This window comes from Pseudophryne corroboree, chromosome 8 (assembly GCF_028390025.1).
Source record: "Pseudophryne corroboree isolate aPseCor3 chromosome 8, aPseCor3.hap2, whole genome shotgun sequence".
NCBI lineage: Eukaryota > Metazoa > Chordata > Amphibia > Anura > Myobatrachidae > Pseudophryne > Pseudophryne corroboree.
In genome coordinates this window covers 314798350-314819702 of record NC_086451.1, presented here as the reverse complement: position 1 = coordinate 314819702, position 21353 = coordinate 314798350, and the positions used below count along the sequence as shown (strand labels likewise).

At 45.9% G+C, this 21353-nt stretch overlaps 1 protein-coding gene and 1 long non-coding RNA gene across 7 annotated transcripts in view; one reads left to right on the top strand and one right to left on the bottom strand.

Annotated features, from left to right (window-relative positions):
* The window catches only part of AFF2 (ALF transcription elongation factor 2), a 741379-nt gene that overhangs the window by 386648 nt on the left and 333378 nt on the right, over window positions 1–21353 (top strand). The window lies entirely within an intron of this gene.
* LOC134949053 (uncharacterized) lies at window positions 10085–20206 on the bottom strand. The gene is made up of 3 exons (XR_010183089.1): window positions 19850–20206; window positions 18354–18515; window positions 10085–10238 (listed from the first exon to the last, which is right to left on the bottom strand). It is a non-coding gene; the product is annotated as an uncharacterized LOC134949053 (long non-coding RNA).

The following is a 21353-nucleotide window of genomic DNA, read 5'->3' as shown; positions in this document are numbered from 1 at the left end:
GCAGCTTCTTTCCTCTGCCCCCGCCTCTGGCAAGAAAGGACGCACCTTGGACTTTCTTGTTTCTTTGTTCGAAAGGCTGCATTTGATAATGTCGTGCTTTCCTAGGCTGTGCAGGAATATAAGGCAAAATATCAGAATTACCAGCTATAGCTGTGGAGACCAGGTCCGAGAACCCTTCTCCACACAATCCTCAGCCTTCCATATGCCTCTTAAGTCGGCATCATCTGTCCATTGCATATTCTACAGGACACGTCAAGCAGAAATCGAAATAGCTTTGCTCTAGGACCCAGTATACTCATGTCTCTTTGGGCATGTTTTATATATATATATATATATATATATCTCTCTTAAGACAGCATCTTTAATATATATATCTATATATACTAGAGATGAGCGGGTTCGGTTCCTCGGAATCCGAACCCACCCGAACGTCATTTTTTTTTACACGGGGCCGAGCGACTCGGATCTTCCCGCCTTGCTCGGTTAACCCGAGCGCGCCCGAACGTCATCATCCCGCTGTCGGATTCTCGCGAGGCTCGGATTCTATCGCGAGACTCGGATTCTATATAAGGAGCCGCGCGTCGCCGCCATTTTCACACGTGCATTGAGATTGATAGGGAGAGGACGTGGCTGGCGTCCTCTCCGTTTATAGAGAGTGAGACTAGAGTAGAGAGAGACACAGTATTATTTACTTTAGTAATTTTGGGGAGCATTAGGAGGAGTACTACTACTTGCTGAAGTGATAGATAGTGTGACTGTATATCTGACTTGTGGGGGAGACACTGACAGTGGGGAGCAGTTAGAGTCTGAGAGCAGGAGTACATATTTTAACGTACAGTGCACACTTTTGCTGGCACTCTGCTGCCAGAGTGCCACACTGCCATTGTGACCACACTGACCACCAGTATATATTGTGATAGTCTGCTTAGGAGTACTACTTGCAAGTTGCTGATAGTGTGACCAGTGACCTGACCACCAGTTTAATTAATCACCACCAGTTTAATATATATATATATAGGCCCTGAGGAAGGGGTTGAGCCCCGAAACATGTCGGTCGAATAAAGCTGACTTTTCTTCACTAACATAGCCTGTCTGAGTGCCGCCTTCATTCTACATACTCTATGGAGGATTTGTTCCCCTGGGAAGGCACCGCAGCATTATAATCAGTTCCAGACGAGTGCCGGGAGTTTTGCAAGTATATATATATATATATATATATATAATTGTATATAATATATATATAATTGTATATGTATACCGCACCTACCCGTGTTTTTTTTTTTCTTTCTTCTTGATACATACTACTATAGTAGCTTACTGTAGCAGTCTGCGGTGCTGCTGAGCTGACAGTGTCCAGCAGGTCCGTCATCAGTCATTACATAATAAATATATATACCTGTCCGGCTGCAGTACTAGTGATATTATATATATATATATATATATATATATTAATTTCATCTCATTATCATCCAGTCTATATTAGCAGCAGACACAGTACGGTAGTCCACGGCTGTAGCTACCTCTGTGTCGGCAGTCGCTGGTCCATCCATAATTGTATACCACCTACCCGTGGTTTTTTTTTTCTCTTTCTTCTTGATACATACTACTATAGTAGCTTACTGTAGCAGTCTGCGGTGCTGCTAAGCTGACAGTGTCCAGCAGGTCCGTCATCAGTCATTACATAATAAATATATATACCTGTCCGGCTGCAGTACTAGTGATATTATATATATATATATATTGATTTGATCTCATTATCATCCAGTCTATATTAGCAGCAGACACAGTACGGTAGTCCACGGCTGTAGCTACCTCTGTGTCGGCAGTCGCTGGTCCATCCATAATTGTATACCACCTACCCGTGGTTTTTTTTTTCTCTTTCTTCTTGATACATACTACTATAGTAGCTTACTGTAGCAGTCTGCGGTGCTGCTGAGCTGACAGTGTCCAGCAGGTCCGTCATCAGTCATTACATAATAAATATATATACCTGTCCGGCTGCAGTACTAGTGATATTATATATATATATATATATATATATATTAATTTCATCTCATTATCATCCAGTCTATATTAGCAGCAGACACAGTACGGTAGTCCACGGCTGTAGCTACCTCTGTGTCGGCAGTCGCTGGTCCATCCATAATTGTATACCACCTACCCGTGGTTTTTTTTTTCTCTTTCTTCTTGATACATACTACTATAGTAGCTTACTGTAGCAGTCTGCGGTGCTGCTAAGCTGACAGTGTCCAGCAGGTCCGTCATCAGTCATTACATAATAAATATATATACCTGTCCGGCTGCAGTACTAGTGATATTATATATATATATATATTGATTTGATCTCATTATCATCCAGTCTATATTAGCAGCAGACACAGTACGGTAGTCCACGGCTGTAGCTACCTCTGTGTCGGCAGTCGCTGGTCCATCCATAATTGTATACCACCTACCCGTGGTTTTTTTTTTTCTCTTTCTTCTTGATACATACTACTATAGTAGCTTACTGTAGCAGTCTGCGGTGCTGCTGAGCTGACAGTGTCCAGCAGGTCCGTCATCAGTCATTACATAATAAATATATATACCTGTCCGGCTGCAGTACTAGTGATATTATATATATATATATTAATTTCATCTCATTATCATCCAGTCTATATTAGCAGCAGACACAGTACGGTAGTCCACGGCTGTAGCTACCTCTGTGTCGGCAGTCGCTGGTCCATCCATAATTGTATACCACCTACCCGTGGTTTTTTTTTTCTCTTTCTTCTTGATACATACTACTATAGTAGCTTACTGTAGCAGTCTGCGGTGCTGCTGAGCTGACAGTGTCCAGCAGGTCCGTCATCAGTCATTACATAATAAATATATATACCTGTCCGGCTGCAGTACTAGTGATATTATATATATATATATATATATATTGATTTCATCTCATTATCATCCAGTCTATATTAGCAGCAGACACCGTACGGTAGTCCACGGCTGTAGCTACCTCTGTGTCGGCAGTCGCTGGTCCATCCATAATTGTATACCACCTACCCGTGGTTTTTTTTTTCTCTTTCTTCTTGATACATACTACTATAGTAGCTTACTGTAGCAGTCTGCGGTGCTGCTGAGCTGACAGTGTCCAGCAGGTCCGTCATCAGTCATTACATAATAAATATATATACCTGTCCGGCTGCAGTACTAGTGATATTATATATATATATATATATATATATTGATTTCATCTCATTATCATCCAGTCTATATTAGCAGCAGACACAGTACGGTAGTCCACGGCTGTAGCTACCTCTGTGTCGGCAGTCGCTGGTCCATCCATAATTGTATACCACCTACCCGTGGTTTTTTTTTTCTCTTTCTTCTTGATACATACTACTATAGTAGCTTACTGTAGCAGTCTGCGGTGCTGCTGAGCTGACAGTGTCCAGCAGGTCCGTCATCAGTCATTACATAATAAATATATATACCTGTCCGGCTGCAGTACTAGTGATATTATATATATATATATATATTGATTTCATCTCATTATCATCCAGTCTATATTAGCAGCAGACACAGTACGGTAGTCCACGGCTGTAGCTACCTCTGTGTCGGCAGTCGCTGGTCCATCCATAAGTATACTAGTATCCATCCATCTCCATTGTTTACCTGAGGTGCCTTTTAGTTGTGCCTATTAAAATATGGAGAACAAAAATGTTGAGGTTCCAAAATTAGGGAAAGATCAAGATCCACTTCCACCTCGTGCTGAAGCTGCTGCCACTAGTCATGGCCGAGACGATGAAATGCCAGCAACGTCGTCTGCCAAGGCCGATGCCCAATGTCATAGTACAGAGCATGTAAAATCCAAAACACCAAATATCAGTAAAAAAAGGACTCCAAAATCTAAAATAAAATTGTCGGAGGAGAAGCGTAAACTTGCCAATATGCCATTTACCACACGGAGTGGCAAGGAACGGCTGAGGCCCTGGCCTATGTTCATGGCTAGTGGTTCAGCTTCACATGAGGATGGAAGCACTCAGCCTCTCGCTAGAAAAATGAAAAGACTCAAGCTGGCAAAAGCACCGCAAAGAACTGTGCGTTCTTCGAAATCCCAAATCCACAAGGAGAGTCCAATTGTGTCGGTTGCGATGCCTGACCTTCCCAACACTGGACGTGAAGAGCATGCGCCTAACACCATTTGCACGCCCCCTGCAAGTGCTGGAAGGAGCACCCGCAGTCCAGTTCCTGATAGTCAGATTGAAGATGTCAGTGTTGAAGTACACCAGGATGAGGAGGATATGGGTGTTGCTGGCGCTGGGGAGGAAATTGACCAGGAGGATTCTGATGGTGAGGTGGTTTGTTTAAGTCAGGCACCCTGGGAGACACCTGTTGTCCGTGGGAGGAATAGGGCCGTTGACATGCCTGGTGAAAATACCAAAAAAATCAGCCCTTCGGTGTGGAAGTATTTCACCAGAAATGCGGACAACATTTGTCAAGCCGTGTGTTGCCTTTGTCAAGCTGTAATAAGTAGGGGTAAGGACGTTAACCACCTCGGAACATCCTCCCTTATACGTCACCTGCAGCGCATTCATAATAAGTCAGTGACAAGTTCAAAAACTTTGGGCGACAGCGGAAGCAGTCCACTGACCAGTAAATCCCTTCCTCTTGTAACCAAGCTCACGCAAACCACCCCACCAACTCCCTCAGTGTAAATTTCCTCCTTCCCCAGGAATGCCAATAGTCCTGCAGGCCATGTCACTGGCAATTCTGACGAGTCCTCTCCTGCCTGGGATTCCTCCGATGCATCCTTGCGTGTAACGCCTACTGCTGCTGGCACTGCTGTTGTTGCTGCTGGGAGTCGATGGTCATCCCAGAGGGGAAGTCGTAAGCCCACTTTTACTACTTCCACCAAGCAATTGACTGTCCAACAGTCCTTTGCGAGGAAGATGAAATATCACAGCAGTCATCCTGTTGCAAAGCGGATAACTGAGGCCTTGACAACTATGTTGGTGTTAGACGTGCGTCCGGTATCCGCCGTTAGTTCACAGGGAACTAGACAATTTCTTGAGGTAGTGTGCCCCCGTTACCAAATACCATCTAGGTTCCACTTCTCTAGGCAGGCGATACCGAGAATGTACACGGACGTCAGAAAAAGACTCACCAGTGTCCTAAAAAATGCAGTTGTACCCAATGTCCACTTAACCACGGACATGTGGACAAGTGGAGCAGGGCAGGGTCAGGACTATATGACTGTGACAGCCCACTGGGTAGATGTATGGACTCCCGCCGCAAGAACAGCAGCGGCGGCACCAGTAGCAGCATCTCGCAAACGCCAACTCTTTCCTAGGCAGGCTGCGCTTTGTATCACCGGTTTCCAGAATACGCACACAGCTGAAAAACTCTTACGGCAACTGAGGAAGATCATCGCGGAATGGCTTACCCCAATTGGACTCTCCTGTGGATTTGTGGCATCGGACAACGCCAGCAATATTGTGTGTGCATTAAATATGGGCAAATTCCAGCACGTCCCATGTTTTGCACATACCTTGAATTTGGTGGTGCAGATTTTTTTTTAAAACGACAGGGGCGTGCAAGAGATGCTGTCTGTGGCCAGAAGAATTGCGGGACACTTTCGGCGTACAGGCACCACGTACAGAAGACTGGAGCACCACCAAAAATGCCTGTATCTGCCCTGCCATCATCTGAAGCAAGAAGTGGTAACGAGGTGGAATTCAACCCTCTATATGCTTCAGAGGTTGGAGGAGCAGCAAAAGGCCATTCAAGCCTATACAATTGAGCACGATATAGGAGGTGGAATGTACCTGTCTCAAGCGCAGTGGAGAATGATTTCAACGTTGTGCAAGGTTCTGCAACCTTTTGAACTTGCCACACGTGAAGTCAGTTCAGACACTGCCAGCCTGAGTCAGGTCATTCCCCTCATCAGGCTTTTGCAGAAGAAGCTGTAGGCATTGAAGGAGGAGCTAAAAGGGAGCGATTCCGCTAGGCATGTGGGACTTGTGGATGGAGCCCTTAATTCGCTTAACAAGGATTCACGGGTGGTCAATCTGTTGAAATCAGAGCACTACATTTTGGCCACCGTGCTCGATCCTAGATTTAAAACCTACCTTGGATCTCTCTTTCCGGCAGACACAAGTCTGCTGGGGTTCAAAGACCTGCTGGTGACAAAATTGTCAAGTCAAGCGGAACGCGACCTGTCAACATCTCCTCCTTCACATTCTCCCGCAACTGGGGGTGCGAGGAAAAGGCTCAGAATTCCGAGCCCACCCGCTGGCGGTGATGCAGGGCAGTCTGGAGCGACTGCTGATGCTGACATCTGGTCCGGACTGAAGGACCTGACAACGATTACGGACATGTCGTCTACTGTCACTGTATATGATTCTCTCCTCATTGAAAGAATGGTGGAGGATTATATGAGTGACCGCATCCAAGTAGGCACATCAGACAGTCCGTACTTATACTGGCAGGAAAAAGAGGCAATTTGGAGGCCCTTGCACAAACTGGCTTTATTCTACCTAAGTTGCCCTCCCACAAGTGTGTACTCCGAAAGAGTGTTTAGTGCCGCCGCTCACCTTGTCAGCAATCGGCGTACGAGGTTACTTCCAGAAAATGTGGAGAAGATGATGTTCATTAAAATGAATTATAATCAATTCCTCCGTGGAGACATTGACCAGCAGCAATTGCCTCCACAAAGTACACAGGGAGCTGAGATGGTGGATTCCAGTGGGGACGAATTGATAATCTGTGAGGAGCGGGATGTACACAGTGATATATCGGAGGATGATGATGAGGTGGACATCTTGCCTCTGTAGAGCCAGTTTGTGCAAGGAGAGATTAATTGCTTCTTTTTCGGTGGGGGTCCAAACCAACCCGTCATTTCAGTCACAGTCGTGTGGCAGACCCTGTCACTGAAATGATGGGTTGGTTAAAGTGTGCATGTCCTGTTTATACAACATAAGGGTGGGTGGGAGGGCCCAAGGACAATTCCATCTTGCACCTCTTTTTTCTTTCATTTTTCTTTGCGTCATGTGCTGTTTGGGGAGTGTTTTTTGGAAGGGCCATCCTGCGTGACACTGCAGTGCCACTCCTAGATGGGCCAGGTGTTTGTGTCGGCCACTTGGGTCGCTTATCTTACTCACACAGCTACCTCATTGCGCCTCTTTTTTTCTTCTTTGCGTCATGTGCTGTTTGGGGAGTGTTTTTTGGAAGGGCCATCCTGCGTGACACTGCAGTGCCACTCCTAGATGGGCCAGGTGTTTGTGTCGGCCACTAGGGTCGCTTATCTTACTCACACAGCTACCTCATTGCGCCTCTTTTTTTCTTCTTTGCGTCATGTGCTGTTTGGGGAGTGTTTTTTGGAAGGGCCATCCTGCGTGACACTGCAGTGCCACTCCTAGATGGGCCAGGTGTTTGTGTCGGCCACTAGGGTCGCTTATCTTACTCACACAGCTACCTCATTGCGCCTCTTTTTTTCTTCTTTGCGTCATGTGCTGTTTGGGGAGTGTTTTTTGGAAGGGCCATCCTGCGTGACACTGCAGTGCCACTCCTAGATGGGCCAGGTGTTTGTGTCGGCCACTAGGGTCGCTTATCTTACTCACACAGCTACCTCATTGCGCCTCTTTTTTTCTTCTTTGCGTCATGTGCTGTTTGGGGAGTGTTTTTTGGAAGGGCCATCCTGCGTGACACTGCAGTGCCACTCCTAGATGGGCCAGGTGTTTGTGTCGGCCACTAGGGTCGCTTAGCTTAGTCATCCAGCGACCTCGGTGCAAATTTTAGGACTAAAAATAATATTGTGAGGTGTGAGGTGTTCAGAATAGACTGAAAATGAGTGGAAATTATGGTTTTTGAGGTTAATAATACTTTGGGATCAAAATTACCCCCAAATTCTATGATTTAAGCTGTTTTTTAGGGTTTTTTGAAAAAAACACCCGAATCCAAAACACACCCGAATCCGACAAAAAAAATTCGTGAAGTTTTGCCAAAACGCGGTCGAACCCAAAACACGGCCGCGGAACCGAACCCGAAACCAAAACACAAAACCCGAAAAATTTCAAGTGCACATCTCTAATATATACATATATATATATATATATATACATACTAGGGTCTCAATCTCTGCTGATAAGGTACCTGTCCACGCTGCCACAGCGCTATAAACCCATGCCGACACAATCGCCGGTCTGAGTAGTGTGCCAGAATGTGCACGCTATCTGCAGGATCCCTGAGAATAGCTGTTACGTCAGGGCTACCTTTTGGGCAAACGTGACACCCTAGGGGGAGATTCCCATCATATCCTGGCCTTGTGGGGAAAGGATACTGCCTGAGAATTCTTTGTGGGAAACTGCAGTCTCTTGTCTGGAGATTCACGCTCTTTTTCATCATGAGAGGAGGGAAATTTACCTCAGCTTTCTTCCCCTTAAACATGTGTACCCTTGTGTCAGGGACAGATGAGTCATCAGTGATATGCAAATCATCTTTTATTACAATAATCATATATTGAATACTTTTCTGCCATTTTGGCTGTAACTTTGCATTATCGTAGTCGACACTGGAGTCAAACTCTGTGTCGATATCAGTGTCGATTATTTTGGATAGTGAGCATTGAGAGACTCTGAAGGTCTCTGCGACATAGGGACAGACATGGGTAGATTTCCTGTCTGTTCTCTAATCTTTTGTGCAATAAATTCACCTTAGCACTTAAGTACACATATCCAAACAGGTGTCGGCGTTGTCGACGGAGACACCCTCTCACACACATATTTGCTCCATCTCCTCCTTATGGGAGCCTTTTACCTCAGACATGTCGACACACACGTACCGACACACCACACACTCAGGGAATGCTCATCTGAAGACAGTTCCCCCATAAGGCCCTTTGGAGAGACAGAGAGAGAGAGTATGCCAGCACACACCCCAGCGCTATTAACCCAGGAATAACACAGTAACTTAATGTTAACCCAGTAGCTGCTGTTTATATTGATTTTTGTGCCTAATTATGTGCCCCCCCTCTCTTTTTACCCTCTTCTACCGTGTAACTGCAGGGGAGAGACTGGGGAGCTTCCTCTCAGCGGTGCTGTGGAGAAAAAACATTGCGCTGGTGAGTGCTGAGTAAAACGCCCCGCCCCCTCGACGGCGGGCTTCTGTCCCGCTTTCATGTACAATTTTGGCGGGGGCTCATACATATATACAGTGCCCAACTGTATATTATGCAAACTTTTGCCAAAGAGGTCTCTAATTGCCCCCCAGGGCGCCCCCTCCCTGCGCCCTGCACCCTTACAGTGACCGGAGTATGTGGGTGTAGTGTGGGAGCAATGGTGCACAGCTGCAGTGCTGTGCGCTACCTCATATGAAGACTGGAGTCTTTTGCCGCCAATTTCGAAGTCTTCTTGCTTCTGTCACCCGGCTTCTGTCTTCTGGCTCTGCGAGGGGGACGGCGGCGCGGCTCCGGGATCGGACGACAAAGGGTGAGATCCTGTGTACGATCCCTCTGGAGCAAATGGTGTCCACTAGTTTTCTTACAGCAAGCTCAGGAGAGCTCACTAAGTAGCACCCAGCTCGTCCGGGCACAGATTCAAACTGAGGTCTGGAGAAGGGACATAGAGGGAGGAGCCAGAGCACACCAGAATCTAAATTCTTTTTTAAAGTGCCCATGTCTCCTGCGGAGCCCGTCTATTCCCCATGGTCCTTACGGAGTCCCCAGCATCCACTAGGACGTTAGAGAAATTTTGTTTAACTTTCTATGGGTGCTTGGTTGGTAACATTCACAAACCTATCTGTGAAACTTTACATACTTTGATGGAAGATGTTTTTAAATCCCGATTTAGAACAGTGTAATATACTGGATAGCTCACAGATTTGCTGTAATCCAGGTTATCAAAGCAGAATCATGCGCAAAGCCATAGGGAACATTTTTGCACACAATTATTTTATTTATCTAAATGTAGTTCACACAAAAAAACACCTAAATTGTTATTAAGGAGTGTTTGTTTTACATTGCTCCCTTCGCAAATTATTATAATACGTCCTTACTATACAGCTTCCTCAGCGTTGTCCTTATTCTTTTTTCATGCTTGGGTGGTCATATTGTGAAATGTCTTGAAGACTGGCTTTCCACGCAGCCACATTTCTCATCACATCTGAAGGATGTTGTGCTTTGCATGGTAATTAGGTATTCTTTGTTTTATCCAGAGCGCTGCTGTCTCTCTCACTTCTTTCAGCATATTACCCTCTGATGACTGAAAATTAAATTGAACACCAGGGTTAGTATGTTAAGAGTAAATTGTTTACTGCAGTATTTGACTTAACTTTCTCAGCTGTTTTGTATCTGTTGAAAGTATTATGTGTGAATACTGCATCTGTGAAGTGTAATATATCTCTCAAATCAACCTATTATGATTTAAAGAGATGGATAATGGCAGTATTAGCCCAATACCCTGGTTATTAATATTTCCGAAGATCATTTCAAGGTGATTGTCATCACATATGAAAGTCTGTATCTGAAACATTGCCAGAAAATTCAGGTGCATACATTGATAATTATCTGCAAATAAAGATTAGTAGGGGATTTTTTGGGTGATGTTGTCCCAGGTTGTATTTTAGTTATAGGTAATGATAGGAAAAGTGATATATTTATCATAGCTAATTGTTTATAGATGCATTAAAGGATGATTCTGCTTTTCTGTCTAGCTGTGGATGCCTACCTATTATATTATGCTAATGCAAGAATCAGGCTGTGTATTATAGACATATGTGCGAATACTGGCGTATTTATAATGGACGCAGTGTGTGCGGTGCACACAGGCCCCTGGGGTCCAGGGGGCCAACACCACACACCCTGCACCCATTATTTCTCTTACATCCTAGAGGATGCTGGGGACTCCGTAAGGACCATGGGGATAGATGGGCTCCGCAGGAGACATGGGCACTTTAAGAAAGACTTTAGATCTGGTGTGCACTGGCTCCTCCCTCTATGCCCCTCCTCCAGACCTCAGTTTGATACTGTGCCCAGAGGAGATGGGTGCACTTCAGGGAGCTCTCCTGAGCTTCCTGACAGAAAGTATATTTGTTAGGTTTTTTTATTTTCAGGGAGCCTGCTGGCAACAGACTCCCTGCATCGAGGGACTGAGGGGAGAGAAGCAGACCTACTTCTGTGAGTTTCAAGGCTCTGCTTCTTAGGCTACTGGACACCATTAGCTCCAGAGGGAGTCAGAACACAGGTCTCACCCTGGAGTTCGTCCCGGAGCCGCGCCGCCGTCCTCCTCACAGAGCCGGAAGATAGAAGCCGGGTGAGTATGAGAAGAAAAAGAAGACTTCAGAGGCAGCAGAAGACTTCATTGATCTTCACTGAGGTAACGCACAGCAGTGCAGCTGTGCGCCATTGCTTCCACACACCTCACACACGGCAGTCACTGTAAGGGTGCAGGGCGCAGGGGGGGGCGCCCTGGGCAGCAATATAAACCTCATTTATGGCAAAAGAGATATATATATATACAGCTAGGCACTGTATATATAAAGAGCCCCCGCCAGTTTTTATTATATTTAAGCGGGACAGAAGCCCGCCGCCGAGGGGGCGTGGCTTCTCCCTCAGCACTCACCAGCGCCATTTTCTCCACAGCACAGCTGGGAGGAAGCTCCCTGGACTCTCCCCTGCTTATCCACGGTGAAAGGGGGTTTCAGAGAAGAGGGGGGGGGAGCACATAATTGGCAGCAAATAATAGTATTACAGCGCTACTGGGTAAACACATTGTGTGTTTTTCCTGGGGTATTAGCGCTGGGTGTGTGCTGGCATACTCTCTCTCTGTCTCTCCAAAGGGTCTTGTGGGGGAACTGTCTTCAGATAAGAGGATTCCCTGAGTGTGTGGTGTGTCGGTACGTGTGTGTCGATATGTCTGAGGTAAAAGGCTCTTCTAAGGAGGAGATGGAGCAAATGTGTGTGTTTGGTGTCTCCGTCGACAACGCCGACACCTGACTGGATATGTGGAATTAAGTGCTGAGGTAAATTTATTGCACAAAAGATTAGAGAACAGACAGGGAATCTACCCATGTCTGTCCCTATGTCGCAGGGACCTTCAGAGTCTCAAAACGCCCACTATCCAAAATAATATACACTGATACCGACACGGAGTCTGACTCCAGTGTCGACTACGATGATGCAAAGTTACAGCCAAAACTGGCAGAAAAGTATTCAATATATGATTATTGTAATAAAAGATGTTTTGCATATCACTGATGACCCATCTGTCCCTGACACGAGGGTACACATGTTTAAGGGGAAGAAAGCTGAGATAACATTTCCCCCCTCTCATGAACCAAATGAATTGTGTGAAAAAGAGCAGGAATCTCCAGACAAGAAACTGCAGTTTCCCAAAAGAATTCTCATGGCGTATCCTTTTCCTGCTAGGGCCAGGATACGATGGGAATCATCCCCTAGGGTGGACAAGGCGTTGACGCGTTTACCCAAAAGGTAGCGCTGACATACCAAGATACAGCTACCCTCAGGGATCCTGCAGATAGCATGCAGAAAAGTACTTTGAAGTCCATTTACACACATTCTGGTACACTACTCAGACCGGCGATTGTGTCGGCAGGGGTTTATAACACTGTAGCAGCGTGGACAGATACCTTATCAGCGGAGATTGAAACCCTAGATAAGGATACCATGTTATTGACCTTAGGATATATAAAAGATGCTGTCTTATATATAAGACATGCTCAAAGAGACATTGGTGTACTGGGTTCTAGAGTCAACGCTATGTCGATTTCTGCTAGACTTGTCCTGTGGAACATGCAATGGACAGGTGATGCCGACTAAAAGAGGCATATGGAGGTTTTACCTTACAAGGGTGAGGAATTGTGTGGAGAAGGGCTCTCGGACCTGGTCTCCACAGCTATAGCTGGTAAATCTGATCTTTTGCCTTATATTCCCTCACAGCCTAAGAAAGCACGACATTATCAAATGCAGTCCTTTCGGTCGCAGAAAAACAAGAAAGTATGAGGAGCGTCCTTTCTTGCCAGAGGTAAGGGCGCAGGGCACAGCTAGTTCCCAGGAACAGAAGTCCTCCCCGACCTCTACTAAATCCACCGCATGACGCTGGGGCTCCGCTAAGGGAGTCCGCCCCAGTGGGAGCACGTCTTCGACTCTTCAGCCACATCTGAGTTCGGATCCCTGGGCAATAGAAATTGTTTCTCAGGGTTACAAGCTGGAATTCGAAGAGGTGCCTCCTCGCCGGTTTTCCTTATCGGCCCTACCGGCTTCTCCCCCAGAAAGGGAGACAATATTAAATACAATTCACTCATTGTATCTCCAACAAGTGGTGCTCAAGGTTCCCCTCCTTCGACAAGGAAGGGGATATTACTCAACCTTGGCTGTAGTCCCGAAACCGGACGGTTCGGTCAAACCTATTTAAAAATGAAAATCTCTGAACCTATACTTGAAAAGGTTCAAATTCAAGGTGGAATCGCTCAGAGCGATCATCGCCAGCCTGGAAGGGGGGGATTTTATGGTGTATCTACCTAGACATAAAGGCTGCATACCTTCATGTTCCCATTTATCCACCCCATCAGGCGTACCTGAGAATTACGGTACAGTATTGTCATTACCAATTTCAGGGTAATTGGCGGAAATGAGGGCGAAATCAAAAGAGCAGTTGTTGAACAGCGTGTCACTTTCGCTGAAGGTGTCACAGCAACTCGGCTGGATTCTCAATATCCCGAAGTCACAGTTGGTTCCTATGACTCGTCTGCCCTTCTTGGGTATGATTCTGAAAACGGACCAGAAATGGGTTTATCTTCCGATAGAGAAGGCCCAGGAACTAATGACTCTGATAAAAAAAACCTATTAAAGCCAAAACAGGTGTCAGTGCATCACTGCACTCGGGTCCTGGGAAAGATGGTGGCATCTTACGGGGCCATTCCCTTCGGCAGGTTCCATGCGAGGACTTTCCAATGGGATCTACGGAACAAGTGGTCCGGATCACATCTACAGATGCATCAGTTAATCACCCTGTCCCCTAGGGCCAGGGTGTTTCTCCTATGGTGGCTGCAGAGTGCTCACCTTCTGCAGGGTCGCAGGTTTGCCATCCAGGACTGGATTCTGGTAGCCACGGACGCGAGCCTCCGAGGTGGGGGAGCAGTCACACAGGGAAGAAACTTCAAAGGTCTTTGGGTCAAGTCAAAAAACTTGTATTCAAATCAACATCCTGGAGCTGATATACAACGCCCTTCGGCAAGCGGAAACATTGCTTCGCGACCTACCGGTTCTGATCCAGTCAGACAACATAACCGCAGTGGCTCATGTAAACCGCCAAGGCGGCACAAATAGCAGAGTGGAAATGGCAGAAGCCACCAGGATTCTCCGCTGGGCGGAAAATCATGTAAGCGCATTTTTAGCAGTTCATTCCGGGAGTGGACAACTGAGAAACAGACTTCCTCAGCAAACACGACCTGCATCCAAGAGAGGACTTCTTTAGGAAGCCTTCGCACAGATTGCAAGTCAGTGGGAACTGCCACAGATAGACATGATGGCGTCCCGCCTCAACAAGAAGCTACAGAGGTATTGCACCAGGTCAAGAGACCCTCAGGCAGTAGCTGTAGATGCCCTAGTGACACCGTGGGTGTTCCAGTCGGTCTATGTATTTCCCCCTCTTCCTCTCATACCCAAGGTGTTGAGAATGGTAGGAGGGAGAGGAATGAGAACAATTCTCATTGTACCAGATTGGCCACGAAGGACCTGGTATCTGGATCTGCAGGAAATGCTCACAGAAGATCAGTGGCTTCTTCCTCTAAGACAGGACCGGTTGCAACAGGGGCCATGTCTATTCCAAGACTTACCGCGGCTGCGTTGGACGGCATGGCGGTTGAACGCCGGATCCTAGCGAATAAGGGTATTCTGGATGAGGTCATTCCTACGCTAATAAAGGCTAGGAAGGACATGACATCTAAACATTATCACCGTATATGGCGAAAATATGTTTCTTGGTGTGAGGCCAGGAATGCTTCTACGGAAGAATTCCATCTGGGCCGTTTCCTTCACTTCCTGCAAACTGGAGTGAATTTCGGCCTAAAATTAGGATCTATAAAGGTTCAGATTTCGGCCTTATCCATTTTTTTTCAAAAGGAATTGGCCTCTCTCCCTGAAGTACAAACTTTTGTGAAGGGAGTACTGCATATTCAGCCTCCTTTTGTATCTCCGGTGACGCCTTGGGACCTTAACGTGGTGTTAAGTTTCATTAAGTCTCACTGGTTTGAACCACTTAAAACGGTGGAGTTGAAAAATCTCACTTGGAAGGTGGTCATGTTATTAGCCTTGGCTTCGGCTAGGCGAGTGTCGGAATTAGCGGCTTTATCACATAAAAGCCCCTATCTGGTTTTCCATATGGATAGAGCGGAATTGCGGACCCGTCCTCAATTCCTGCCAAAAGTGGTTTCATCCTTTCATATGAACTATTGTGGTGCTTGTGGCTACGCGTGACTTGGAGGATCCCGAGTCCCTTGATGTGGTCAGGGCTTTGAAAATGTACGTGGCCAGATCGGCTATAGTCAGAAAAACAGAAGCACTGTTTGTCATGTATGCAACCAACACGATTGGTGCCCCTGCTTCAAAGTAGACTGTTGCTCGCTGGATCTGTAACACGATTCAGCAGGCGCATTCTACGGCGGGATTGCCGTTACCTAAATCGGTCAAGGCCCATTCCATTAGGAAGGTGGGCTCTTCTTGGGCGGCTGCCAGAGGGGTCTCGGCGCTACAGCTGTGCCGAGCTACTACTTGGTCGGGTTCAAACTCCTTTGCAAAGTTCTATAAGTTTGATACCCTGGCTGAGGAGGACCTCCTGTTTGCTCAATCGGTGCTGCAGAGTCATCCGCACTCTCCCGCCCGTTTGGGAGCTTTGGTATAATCCCCATGGTCCTTACGGAGTCCCCAGCATCCTCTAGGACGTAAGAGAAAATAAGATTTTAAACCTACCGGTAAATCTTTTTCTCATACTCCGTAGAGGATGCTGGGCGCCCGTCCCAAGTGCGGACTACTTCTGCAAGACTTGTATATAGTTATTGCTTAAATAAGGGTTATGTTATAGTCTCATCGGTCTTGGACTGATGCTATGTCGTTTTCATACTGTTAACTGGATAGTATATCACAAGTTATACGGTGTTATTGGTGTGGCTGGTATGAATCTTGCCCTTGGATTAACAAAAATCCTTTCCTCGTACTGTCCGTCTCCTCTGGGCACAGTTTCTCTAACTGAGGTCTGGAGGAGGGGCATAGAGGGAGGAGCCAGTGCACACCAGATCTAAAGTATTTCTTAAAGTGCCCATGTCTCCTGCGGAGCCCGTCTATCCCCATGGTCCTTACGGAGTCCCCAACATCCTCTACGGACTACGAGAAAAAGATTTACCGGTAGGTTTAAAATCTTATTTTTTATTACCCTCTGGAGTCCTATGGCGCAGCAGCAGCAGCACTGGAGAAATCACTGGAAAAATGGTGTAGCGCCATTTTCCTGGTGTTTTGCACACGCACAGTAGAAAAATCACTGGGAAATTGACCGCCGCGCTATTTTCCTGGAGATCTGTGCCTGCACCATACTTGTCTACTTTTGAAGAAACATTTCAGGGACATGTGAAAGTAACACCTATCAGTGCGGATGCGTGCTGCTACACCTGAGAGGCGTGTCATAAAAATGACTTACATCCAAATGTAAATGAGCCCAAAAGTTAGTAAGATTTGCTTGTTGAAGAAAAGACACTGATATTTTGCAGAATTTGTTCTTGTATCGTGCTTTACAAGAGGTTCCATATACTGTAAGTGGCCACGAGAAACTTTATTTAAAATGCATGTAGCCATAGGGAAATGGCACTGATGTTCACATTTGAATGTATGTATCTGTGATTTATTTTTTCCCCCCAAGAATGTAACAGCTGCATAATGGGGTTAAGGTGCAATCAGGGAGATTGTTGGTCTATTCCGGGAGTCAGGGAGATTGCTGCTATTTCAGGGAGTCTCCTACAGAATGAGGGAGGGTAGGCAAGTATGGCATTCGCTCTAGACTCTGGGACATCACTAGAGTCCCCGAGGGACCAGTCATGCCCCTTCTGGGAGAGTAGGCAGGTATGCTGTGGGGTTCATTCTGAGCTAGTCGTATGTCCAAACTATACCGGTCATGCCCATATAAAAAGGCCTACATCTGTGCCAATATGAAGATTTGGTAGTGATGCTCTTTACACTTGGAAAATGGAACAAGTGATGGAAGAAGAGTCATGTAAACAGTAAACACATTATAGTAAGGGCATGTTTTCACGAAATAGAAAGGAGGCAGTCAGTAACATTGGGGGAGATTTATCATAGCTCAGAGAGAGAAAAACTGGAGAGCATTAAAGTACCAATCAATCAGCTCCTGGGCGGGATGTACTATACATCGTATCGGTGATGTGGTACATCTCACCACTTATTGGGTACATACCAGCATTAATAATGTGTTGTTTAGATTGTAAACTCGCAAGAGCAGGGCCTTCACCCCATGTGCCTTTCCTTCTCTCACACTATCTTATACTCTATATACTCACTTTGATGGCACCTAACCTCTGGTATTCTGTATAACCTTGTGCTTGTGCTTTTTTCTTGTTTAGCTCATTTGTTTATGTTCTCTGTAACGGGCGCTGCAGATCCCTTCTGGCACCAAATAAATACAAGATAATTATATATATATATAATTAGGGGAGTAACTCCCAGAGGCAGTGGAGACACCTACATCCGGGCTCCAAGCCCTGAAAGGGCACCTGCATGTACAGCAGCACTTGTGTGGTTCACTACAGGATCCAAGTGTGACCGCTGCTCTTCCAATGGAGCTCTGCTGCGCACCCGCTTCTGTTGCAGCGTTAATCGGCTCTGTCCCAGGAGCCCTGCTAATACCTGCAATAAGGGACAGGATGGCTCATGTCTGGTACTGCACAGCCTGTGCTGCAGCAAGCAATGGTGCAACTGATGCTGCTGGACTGTGAGATTGGATCCACTGGTGAATGCTGACTCTGCATGCTGCAGATGACTGAATTTCATAAGTCTGACCCTGTCCCAATGGCCATTGTCACACACCATACCTGGAGCCTTGCAATTCACTGCAGACTCCGGTCCTTGTAGACCGGTTGAGAGCGATATCTACTGTATGTCATATGTGTTTATAAATAACTATATCTATACATACATACCATATTTATTTTCTTGGTTTTAAGGTGTGAGTGGGGGCAGCAAACTCCAACTTGCCTCCAGGTGACTGGGATGAACTTACGCTCCTGATATATACATACATACATATATACATATGTCACAGACCACTGGGTGGTGAAGTGGTGGTGTTTCGTACCTTAATTTCACCTGATGATGTCGGTCCCAGTCTTCTTGGACTCTGCTTTCTTGTCACCTCTGGACACCTGGCAGAAGGATGAGGACCACCGAACAGACCCCAGACCATCAAGTCACCACACGTTTGGACAGTGACTGGTATTTTATTTTCACCAATAAGGTGCTGTCGGGTTAAACGGGTTAGTAGGGTAGAATTGAAATTAAGCAATGCCACAATATACAAGAAAAGAGCAATATGCAGAAGATCAGCAGTTCAAGATCATATGGTATCAGAGGCAATATAGTCAAGTATTAAACATTTTAGTTACATATAACAAGTTCATGGCTTTTAGGAGAACTCACAATTACAAGTATTTCTTCAATACACTTGTCATAAACAAACTTCTCACAAATTATTTATCGTATACTATTACGTCACTATTAACCATAACCTTAAATGTCTACCAATTGACTGGCAGCAAGTAACCAGGAACGGTGTTCCAATTAGTGTCCCAAGTGTCCACACTGCTGTAGAATTACTATTAACCGCAGTGTTCCTTACAGTATCTCAAGTGTCCACTAGAGGGTGTAGGAGTACAATCCGGCAGTGACTAGTAACTGGGTTTTGTGTATTGTCTCATGTATCCTATAGGAAGGATTTCAGTACAAATCCTGAGGTAAATAGGGACTGAGATAACTGGATACAATTCTGTCAGATAGCCACTCACTATCAAGGGTAAGGGGGGATCAATACTGTTCGCACGGGCTGGTTCTGTTAGTACTAGTGCTGACTAATATCACCCTCTCTAAGGTGACTCCTAATAGGCAGTAACCTCTTTTCCGTGTTCCTTGAAGGCAACACTGTCGCTATCCCTGGGTGACCTTGCGCAGACTGAAAGCATCAAATTCTCTCCCTGGGCTCTGCCTGTCGGGCAAGGCTGTGCTGCTGCTGTACTGGCTGGCTGACAGGTGCCATATATCTCAGGGCTCACAGTTGAGAGAGTCTCTTCCCCTCTCTGTCTGTATTAACAAAAGGGAGTTATTGTTGCATGAGGGAAGCACCTGGCTGAGTTGGCAAGGGCTGGCCGCCAAGCTGAGCTGCTGCTGAAATGGCCTCTCTGACTGACACCACCGCCAACGGTCTGTCTGACCCTGGCAGTCTCAGGTGATGGGTGACAGGGGTCTTAGGCTGTGCTAACAGACTTAGGGAGACATGTACTAAGCAGTGATAAAAGCGGAGAAGTGAGCCAGTGGAAAAGCTGCCCATGGCAACCAATCAGCTGCTCTGTATACGTTTAAAGTATGCAAATTCTAAATGTTATGTCAGTGCTGATTGGTTGCCATGGGCAGCTTCTCCACTGGCTCACTTCTCCACTTTTATCACTGCTTAGTACATGTCCCCCTTAAACAGGGCTTACTGGAGGATGACACAAAAAGGGGTCCTGGCTGTCACTGGGGTATGGCTGGCTGTGCTGAGGCACTGTCATGGACACAATGTGAATGGGCAAGGTTACTCACTGTTCCCCACAGCTGCACTCCACCCCCTCACTGTCAGGCAGCCTCTTCAGTGCTTCCCAGCTGTGGTGACAGGGACTCCCTGCTGCTTCACTTGCGGCTCACATGCTGACCTGATTCCTGTCAGCGATTCTCTCTCAGCGGCTGCGACGCTTCTATCCCTGGCGTCTCACTCCACTGTCGGGTGCAGACTCCACATGCGACCGCTCACCCTTCGCCGCTAATCACCCCTTCAGGGCTCTCTGGACGATGACTCTCCATGCAGCAGCCTCACACACTCTCCTCAGAGCAGTAACCCCGCCTCCTCAGCTTCCCGCTCTCCATGGGGCCAATCCAAAAGCCTGTTCCTTCCCGCTCTGTAAATGACTCTCTGGCTGTGACAGTTGGGCTTCTCTGATTCTAGGCTTCACTCCCCTGGGTCCTAGTTCCCTCCATGTCAGCTCCTGCTGACATCACTAAAAGTTAGGAGATAGTTAACCGATGCAGTGCTGCGTTGCGGGGCATCAGTATGTACAGGCCTGTGCTGCAGTGGGGTACCACATATATATATATATATATATATATGTGAAATGTTATGTTATAGTACTGCGTCCATGTTGTATTAGTAAAAAGAATAAAGATATATGATGTGTTGAGTGTGATTGTGGTTTACTACTGCCTGAAATGGACAAGGCACAGATAAACCAGCAAAGTATCAACCTATTAAGATGGAGGAAGCTGATTCCACATTGTTTTCCCACTTATAGTCACATGTGGAACATAAATTCTGTGTGGCTTCCTTTCTTGTAGCAGCAATACCATTAATGATCTTTCATTGAACAGAAACAAAGGACGCAAACACTTGTGTGTTTAACTGACTTCCTTTTCAAAGCATTTGTGATTTTCTGGCAACTTTATTCATAAAGTATTAAATTAGAGAGAGTTATCTCCCAATTATAGACTCCATTCATCACAGGAAGCAGTTTAAGGCTGACTGTCAGGAGGAATCCGCGGCCCTTTCCTGCCAGCAGAGAAAATGTTCTTCAAGATTAATAAGTGCACAATAAAAGCTAATTGCTGTCGTATTGCTCTGATTTTCTGTAATTTACCTCTTCTCAAAACTAACACTAAGATTATGACTCTTAGTAATAAATTGCAGAATAACAAAATGTTACATAAACTGGTTAAACATTAAGGGGCAATATTTGTCAATGTGTATTCATTTTGGACATGAAGCATTGCTATTAATTATCCAACCATCTAATAGTGGATGTATAATATCTGCAAGATAGCTCAGTGCTGGATTGTTTAATGTACAGAGATGGTTGCATGTATTTCATGACATTTTTACCTTTGTGATGGAGGGAATGGCAGAATTTTATTTTTTAATATGCTGTAATTATATAAGGTTTCTATACTTGGTGGTCTTGTTGTTTTGCATAAATTTCTTGTGTTTTATTATGTCACTCCTCTGTACTATTCCCAAGGGTGCGGTGAGGGGGGCAAAGAAGATATGGATTACCTGGGC